The sequence below is a fragment of the Ictidomys tridecemlineatus genome, chromosome 5, assembly GCF_052094955.1.
Source record: "Ictidomys tridecemlineatus isolate mIctTri1 chromosome 5, mIctTri1.hap1, whole genome shotgun sequence".
NCBI lineage: Eukaryota > Metazoa > Chordata > Mammalia > Rodentia > Sciuridae > Ictidomys > Ictidomys tridecemlineatus.
The window spans coordinates 94,173,190-94,181,933 of NC_135481.1; the positions used below are offsets into that span (position 1 = coordinate 94,173,190).

Consider the following 8,744-nt stretch of genomic DNA (forward strand, 5'->3'; position numbering starts at 1 on the left):
ATTTATATAATGTCATGTTCCCAGGCTCCAGGAATGAAGATGTGGATATATTTTGGAAGGCTATTTTCAGCCTATCACTGGAATCTGAATGTGAGATAGTAGCTTCTTGGGTCTCCTGATTGTCCAGGGGTAGATAACATCTGACATAGCAGCTTTGAAGTGTTGTTCTGGGTATTAGTTCTCAAAGCCAAGCCCAATACCTTCTCCTTTCATAATTGCCTTTGCACCCAATTCCCTCTTTACTTAATCTGCAAGAGTGTTTCTCTAATGCGCAACTAAGTCCTGAATCCATCATAACCATCAATAGGATCACATGTTGACACAACTGTTTTGTTTATCCCTGTATATTTGTATCTTATTCAAATCTGTCATAGACTACAAATTTACTATGCTAACATGAAAGAAGAAAATGTTGTCTTTTTCAAACTATTTTTAAAAATAAATGCTCTGCTCCTTGTACCTTCCTTCAGCCATGTGGTAAGAGTTGTGATGGAAGGAAGGATGGATCTAAATTTTACTTTAATCTATTAAAGTTAATGCAATGATGTAATTTAAGGAGTTCATTCAGGTAAATTCTCAGTCCCTTGGATTTTCTCTCATCTCATTCTTGCTCCTATCCAAAGTAAAGTCTGTCTTTATGAGGTAGCTTCAGTGGAAAGGGGAAGACAAAGTCCTCAAATATATGCTCAATCCTATCATCAGTGACCTCTATAGTGAACTGGCTGCTGTTTCCTGAACTGGTGACTTTGAGACACTCTTCACTGGAGTTTATGGCCCTGCCCCTTTGTCTCTGGTCTTGAAGTCTCACACATTCGGGCTTCTTCCCTCCCTAAATCCTGTCATTACCCTGCATTCCTGCCCTTAGACATGCAGGAAATTCTGGGTCTCTTGAAGGCCACTCATAAGCCATGAGGGAGGAGAATCACGGCTTCAGGTTGGATTGTTTCTCTGGGCCCCACCCATGCGCTGCGTGATTACCTTGTGCCATGTTGGATGTGGGGCAGGGTACAGAGCTGTTCTGGAGATTGGTAACCTTTTTGGTATATACATGGGGAAGCCCTTCAGTTCTTGGACTCTCCTTTGCTATCTGAATGTTCTTTCTTTTCTATACACAAAATTAGTTCTAAAGAAGCTCATTTCTGACTTACTCAATCCCTGTTTGACCTTCATTCTCCCATAACTCCTGGAACCAGAAAAGGGCAGGCTTGGGGGTTTCTGTTTCAGCTGCACCATGCCCTTCTTCTGACAGGCTCTTCCATGCCAGCTGCAGGGTCTAACCATGCCCAGCAGGAGGTCCACTCTATGCTAGGAAAGAAACACCCTCCAGGTCCAGCTCTGATGTTTAAGGGGCAGATAAATAGCTTGAGAATTTCTCTCTCTCTGGATCATGGCTGGCTCTCCTGAATATTTTCTTGTTTGAAATCAAGGGGTCAAGGAATTCATCTGTGAACAATAGTCCCTGTTCAGGCAGTACCTGTTCTTTCCCAAGAACAATGAGCCTTGTAACTCAGTAACCAGCCATAATGCCAGAAGCCTGCTGGGGAACAAATTAAGAAGGAAATGAGAATGGATTAGTTTAATATTTTAAAATATGATTTGTTAACCTTTGAGAGATGACTGGAATGATATTAACCAAATTTTAATCATAGTCACTGTTGGATTCAGGCAATTTAGGTGGATTACTTTAGTCTCTGTACTTTGGGTTACTGTGTGAATTTTTTAAAATAAGCTCTGTTCTAATAAAAATGTCCCTGATGACTTGGTTTAAATGTTTTCTTTCTGCGACTCCTCTATTTTTGCTTCCATACTAAGAACTAGTATCACGTTGACTCCCCATAATTCATTTATTTATTCATTAATTTATTGAACATCTATTGTGTTCCAGATCATACGTTAAATATCAATGATATAGAAATGAATAAATGCCATATTTTGGAAAACCACAATTTAGTAGAGAACACCAAACACACAGCTCTAGGGCATTGTGATAAGTATGATTCCATGATTTCATGACCTAACACATCATGAAGTACTGACTCGATTTCACAACACACCTTTCTTAAGTATCCACGTAGGAGCCAGGGCCCAGGCAAGGTGGTAGGGATGGAAACATAATTTCCTCAGGAAAGTTTTTCATCAGGAGGTCTCGGAGCTTTCAAGCCAGCAAGACAAATTTGCCCCAAAGACTGCACAGGACAATTACAAGACGGGACTCTCTTCGCTTTCCGTCTCCACCCACTTGGTCTATCTGAGGAAACAAAGAGATGTTCTAAGAAGTCAAAGTGACAGTTTCTGTCTCCAGATCGAACAAAACACAGGAGACAGGATGGGTAGCTACATAAAGCTTGGTTGGGGCTGTCCAGCCACAAGGAAGGAAGTGACTAAGAGGTGATTTTTTTGTTTGGTTTGGTTTGAGTACTAGGGATTGAACCCAGAGCACTTTACCACAGAGCTACATCCCAGCCCTTCTTAGCTTTTACTTTGAGACAGGGTCGTGCTAAGTTGCTGAGGCTGGCCTCTAACTTGCAATCCTCCTCTCTCAGCCTCCCAAGTTGCGAGGCGTGTGCCACGGATACAGGCAAGTCAGAGGGTTTTTTGCATCATTCACACTGAAGGGCTCTCTCCAAACCTGGCCTCCACATTGAACCAACTCATCAGCTTCCCCCAGTACAGTGTCATGGTTCCTTCTCTTCCAATCCCACTGCTGAGCAAATACAGAGATTGCTTGTTTCAAGGTAGACTGTTGAAAACATCTTTTGTTTCTCATTTCTATTTCTAGGTATGACACTGACTTGCTGAGTCATATTTGGCAACCTCAGAATCTTTCTTTTCCCCTGTTGATCTATCTGGATAATGTGGTTTATGAAAAGCTCTAAGACATTTACCTGGAAAAAGATACCCATATTAAGGGTTTTATATAAACATGTAAAAAGATACCCATGTTATATAAACATGTAAAAAGATACCCATATTGAGGGTAAATATGTTTACATGTAAATATAATATATAAACATGTAAAAATAATAGTGTTGTTTACTGAAAGGCTTTTACTTACATGTAGATGAGCTAAAACATACCTCTTTGGCAATAAAAATATTTTGGTCTCATTTGTTCTTTGGTGAGATGAAAGCTCTTGGAAAACAGGACTATTTGTTTACATATTTTTATTCCCGGCATTCAGCCTGGTACGATATAATGAAACCAGGTGTGCTCTACCTGGTCCTTGAACTCCGTGGGGAATCTATATATGCTGGCAAACAGCCTAGAACTGTCATGAAGTCCTGTGGGTGCATGTGGGTTTCTCTTGAGGTGCAAGTCTATAGAGCTCTCATCTAATTTTTAAAGGTGTGATCCAACAAAGTAGCTAAAAACCATATAAGGAGACTCTTAATATACATGTATTGAATGAGTAATTAAAGGGTTGCTATTTTTCTTCCTCCAACTTCTGGTTACCCTAATACTAAACTGAAAGGGCAGAAAGAAAAAGAAAAGGGACAGTTGAACATGACGATCATTTTTCTGATTCTGAAGTCAGGGAGAGGCAAAAGATAGGAAGATTCTCACTTAGCATTATGCTCTTGCCCAAGCCGTGGCTATGTGCCTAGGTTATTGACTTTAATTTAATAGCAAAATACTGTAAAACCCTTAATATGAGTATCTTGAAAAGAGAAGATACTGAATAAATATTTGATGGTGCTAAGAAGGAAGCAAGATAAAGTAAAAGTCTAAAGATGTCATTAAAGCTCTGCTAGAACTTAATTTTGTCAAAGATTTTAAGAACTGGGTTATAAATATGGCTTGTAAATTGATGATCTTGTAACTTTAAAAAGCTAAAGTGTATTGAGGAGAGCAACTAAGAGCATATCAATTTTTCTAAATTTATGTTGCTTTACTTGTAACTTTAAAAAAAAGTCTCCTTCTCTCCAATAAACCCAAATTGCCTTGAGATTGGGTCCATGTTTTGTTTTGTCTTGTTTTGTTTCCAACTTCCAGTTATCCTGAGCACGGGGTTTTACTTTCATTGGTGCTTTAGAAATATTATTGCTGAGAAAGATGAATGAGAAGTATCTAGCTAAGGATAAGTTCTCAGAAATGTCTCTCACATGTGAGATTTGTCTGTTTCTGTGGTAGGGGATACAATAGCCTGTATCAAATCCAGAGCTAGGGTACAGTTTGAATGTGTGGAACATGGAAAAAAAGACCACATCTACTTCCTGGTTTGGGAACAAGAGGAAGTCACTCAATTGAACTGTAAACATTTAAGTCTCGGGTTAGGGGTGTAGCTTAGGGGTAGAGGCTTGGCTAGCACATACAAGGCCCTGCGTTTGATCCCCAGCACTGCAAGCTAAGTGACAATAACAATAATAAAGTCTGTATTTTTCAATTCTTGCAGAATTTTAATTTTTAACTCTAATATTTTAAAAACAGATACAAAAGAACATGAAACAAATGAACAGCCTCGTGAATTATTATATAATCCTTATAACATTCTCATAACCAACACTAAAGTCAAGAAATAGATTTGGGCCAGCCACTGCAGAAGCTTTTGCATGCATGCATCCGGTCTCTATTACAGTCTCCTCTGTCCTTCCTTACCCTTCCTTCCCAGAAACTATTATCCTGACTTTTTTAATCTTTTTTTTTTTTTTTTTGCATACCGGGGAATGAACTTGGGGGCACTCAACCACTGAGCCACATCCCCAGTCCATTCTGTGTTTTATTTAGATACAGGGTCTCACTGAGTTGCTTAGAGCCTCACCATTGCTGAGGCTGGCTTTGAACTCAAGATCCTCCTGTCTCAGCCTCCATAGCTGCTGGAATTACAGGTATGCACTACCGCACCCAGCTCTAATCTTTTTTTTCCAATTTGTTCTAGTTAGTTATACATGACAGTAGAATGCATTTTGACACATCATACTAAATAGAGTATAACTTCTCATTCTTCTGACTGTACATGATATAGAGTTACACTGGTTGTGTAATCACATAAGCACATAAGGTAATAATGTCTGATTCATTCTACTATCCTTCCTACCCCATACTTTCTCCCTTCCCTTCACTTCCTTCTGTCTAATACAAAATATCTCTTTTATTCTCTAGTGCCCCCCACTTATTGTGAGTTAGATCCATATCAGAGAAATCACTCAACCTTTTATCCTGACTTTTTATAGCAGCATTTGTTAAAGTGTGGTCTCTGAACCAGAAGTTTCATTATCGTCTGCCATCTTAATAGAAATGCAGATTCTAGGGCTCCATCACAGACCAATTAAATTAGAAACTCTTGGGGTGGAGCACAGCATTCCATAGTTTAAGAAATTCTCCAGGCGATTCTCAGGTGTGTCTAAATTTGAGAACTATTATTGATAGTATTCACTTGCTTATGTTTCTTTGTTATCACCAGACTATGTACCCATAAACACTCTAGTTTGTTCTCACCTGTTTTTAAAATTCAACATGTCTTTAAACCTCTCTTAATATTAAGTTTTCTTGTTCAGCCCTTTCTTGAAGTTTTTCTGTTAAGGAACCTAGGCTGTTGGATCTGTACAATTGCCCGCAGTGTGGACTTTGCTGATTGTAGACTTATTGTGCAGTTCAACAGATTCTTCTATCCTCTGTATTCCCTGCAAATTGACAACCAGATCCAGAGGCTTAATTGGATTTCAGTTTGACCTCATTGACAAAACTGTAGGCTGCGTTCTGTTCTCTCAGGTACATGATGTCTGCTTGTCATTCTTGGGAAATGAGAAGTTGTTGATAATGTTGTTCATTGTATTAGAGATTATAAAATGGTGATATTCTAGTCCTATCATTTATTTTTCAGTTATTGCCTTAAACACTTTTATAGAAGACTGTTTTCTCCTCAGAGAGTCAAGGGTCATAAGTTTTCTCTCAAATAATGGAAGCTAAAGAGGAAAACAGAAAATAAAGATCAGGGGTTCTCATGAAAACAGAAGGGAAATCAGCAGAGCAGAGGAAAGGGACCAGGAAGGAGGGAGGAGGGAAAGGAAAGGGGAGATACTGGGGAATGATATTGACCAAATTATAGTGCTATATTGTGTGCATGTGCAAAATGAAACCCATCATTATGTACCACTGTAACACAATTCTTAAAAATGGGGGGAAAAGCTATTTTCCTCATCTATTAATCCAGTAGTGCAAGTTACATAGAAAAAAAGCCAGTAAAGGCTCGATTCTTTCCCATTGTTTTATCAGTTTTCAAGATAATAAATTAGTTTCCCATCATTCATGAGAGTTGTAGTAATCAGAATATCCCAAAGTTACCCATTTTTTATATCAGTTCCAGTCTACGGAGAAGCAATCAGCAGGTGGGACTAAACATGCAAGAAATTTTGGAGGGGAAGCAACTTGTAAAAGTGAGGAAATGAGGGTAGCAGGGACACAGGGCACATCTAACGGTGAAAGGGAGTTTGAAGGAAGGAGAAGGGGTAGGAAGAACCTTGGAATGCAACTCAGGCTTAAGAACCTGTAGGGGCAAAGGGGTGATATTATCTGTTGCAAGTCCTATAACCAACCAGCTGAGAATACCCAATGGCGCCCATTCATTGGCTGGGAGCAAGCACGTGGAGGAGGCGTGGCCTCAATACTAACCCAGGAGGGGTTCGGGGATGGATTCAGACTGCTGGGGCTATCAGTGAGTCGTACCATGGGAAGTTGAAAGTCTGAGGCCCTGGATGATACAACTTCATCCCCCCTTAGACATAACAGACTCAGAATGAGAGTACCATATTACCATGACCAATGTGATCACTGAAAAGAGTTAAAATATTTTTGTACAAGTTCTCCCTGTAATCTCCCCTTCTATATTTATAGTGTTAGAATATAATAATTACATATCGTGTTCTCACCCTTGTCTCTCTCATTTAAGATGTTCATATTTTTACAAATCCTCTGTCAGGTTAAAATTACACACATCCTCTCCCTCTACCATCTCCTCTGCCTTTACCAATAATCAATTAAAACTTAAAACTTTCATATTTGAGAAAGGAACTGAAATTTGGGAACACAAGCTGATTACTATTAGTGCTTTAATTAAACTATAATAGATCTATGACCCTAAGACATTTGTCGTCACATGGGACCCCAAAGCCCAAACTGGATGATCCAGAGTTGATCTGAAAGCTCAGTAGGTAGAAGCTGTGCCCATTTTCCCATGCTGGGATAATTCACATCCCAGGGCCCAAAGCAGGGGTGCAAAATAATTGTGAATCTTTTAGATAAAAATAGAAGACTCTGAAGACAATGTGCCTTAGAGCAGGCTTCTTTAATGACCCATACATTTCAGGAGCTCATGGGGCCGGGGGCATAGGTAAAGCTCAACCCTTTAGCTGTTACAGATACTTGAGTGGGAAGCATTAATCTATATATAGCTCAGGTATTAAGAGGGAGTTTTTTAGCTTTTTAAACATAATTTAAATAACAATAAGTGAAGATTCATAAGGAAACTGGTACAGCAGAACAATTATTCTAAAGCACACGCTTTAGTCTGGGATTTGTGTCTTCCCTCCCCTTCCTTATTCATGGCCCCAGAGTTTTCACAATACAAAATGGCTCTGTAGATAAGATAAGTATACAGAGACAGATCCAGGCAAACTCAAATTCGTGAGAAGAATCCCATTAAGATTCCCAAGATGAAGGCTCTCTGTTTAGTGCCACTAAACTTTTTAATAATTTACCCTTGGATGAATATATGGAAAAATTACAAAGGATTTATTTGGTTTTCTCTATGAGAATTCTGGTTACTTTTTTCTCCCATTTTCTTGATCTTTACCAAAAAAAAATGAATAATGCTAGTTAGCCTTACAGATGCTGGTGGTCTGGTTCAGAGTGCTCACCTGGCTGCTGTGGAGATCACTGTCTGGCGTCGCGGTGGGCAAGGCAACTCTCCCCTGGCCTGGAGCAACAACTTCTCTTTGCGGAGAAATCCATGTTCGGTGCAACACTTTCACTCCTGGTCTAAGTCCCATCTTGCCCCTAAGATTTAAGAAGAAGGAGGATAAGAAAGCAAATGGGCTTCTGGCTTTGGATCCTGACTTCTCCTCTGGGCTATACTCTTCCCACTCAAACCAAACACCTCCCACCTGCCAAGAAAAGAATCTGGCATTGAAATATAATCAGACTTGTAAAATAGAACATGGGGTGATTATTTTAATTATAAGAAGATCCTTCATTTTCCAAGAGGAGCATTTGCCAATAGATTCCTTTAAATAACCAATTCCCTTGGCATGTTTAAAGGAGATATGATTGACAACAACATGACGCATGTGGAGCTTTTTTGGAAACATATTTCATGCATGTCATTTTGGTGGCCTTGTCCAAGAAGGATGGTGGTGATGCAAGTGAACCCAGGTTGCATTAAAATAGCATTTCTAGAACCAAAGTGGCAAGAAATCATCTTTGAATACCCTGTGTCTGACACGAGTGTTATGAAACCAGGCCATGTCCTTGTCCTTTCTGCTTCAGCCAATACTGGCTTAATTAGATTTGTCCTGAAATTGCAGTCTAGCAGAGGGGGTAAGAGCATAAGCCCTGGAATTTGATTGCCTGGATTTAAATCCCAGTTATGCCACTTAACCAGTTCTGTGACCTTATGGGAGTTAAATTTAACTTCTTTGAGCCTCTGTTTTCTCATCTGGAAACTGAATTGACATAAGCATTAAATGTGGTAAAGTATTAAATGTGATAATATAGGTAATGATCTGCCTGCCACTTACTAAGTTATTAAC

At 39.4% G+C, this 8,744-nt stretch overlaps 1 long non-coding RNA gene across 1 annotated transcript; it reads right to left on the reverse strand.

Annotated features, from left to right (window-relative positions):
- Nucleotides 1-1,839: 1,839 nt before the first annotated feature.
- Nucleotides 1,840-8,091, reverse strand: LOC120886655 (uncharacterized). Its single transcript, XR_005729731.2, has 2 exons — nucleotides 7,854-8,091; nucleotides 1,840-2,248 (listed from the first exon to the last, which is right to left on the reverse strand). It is a non-coding gene; the product is annotated as an uncharacterized LOC120886655 (long non-coding RNA).
- Nucleotides 8,092-8,744: the final 653 nt, after the last annotated feature.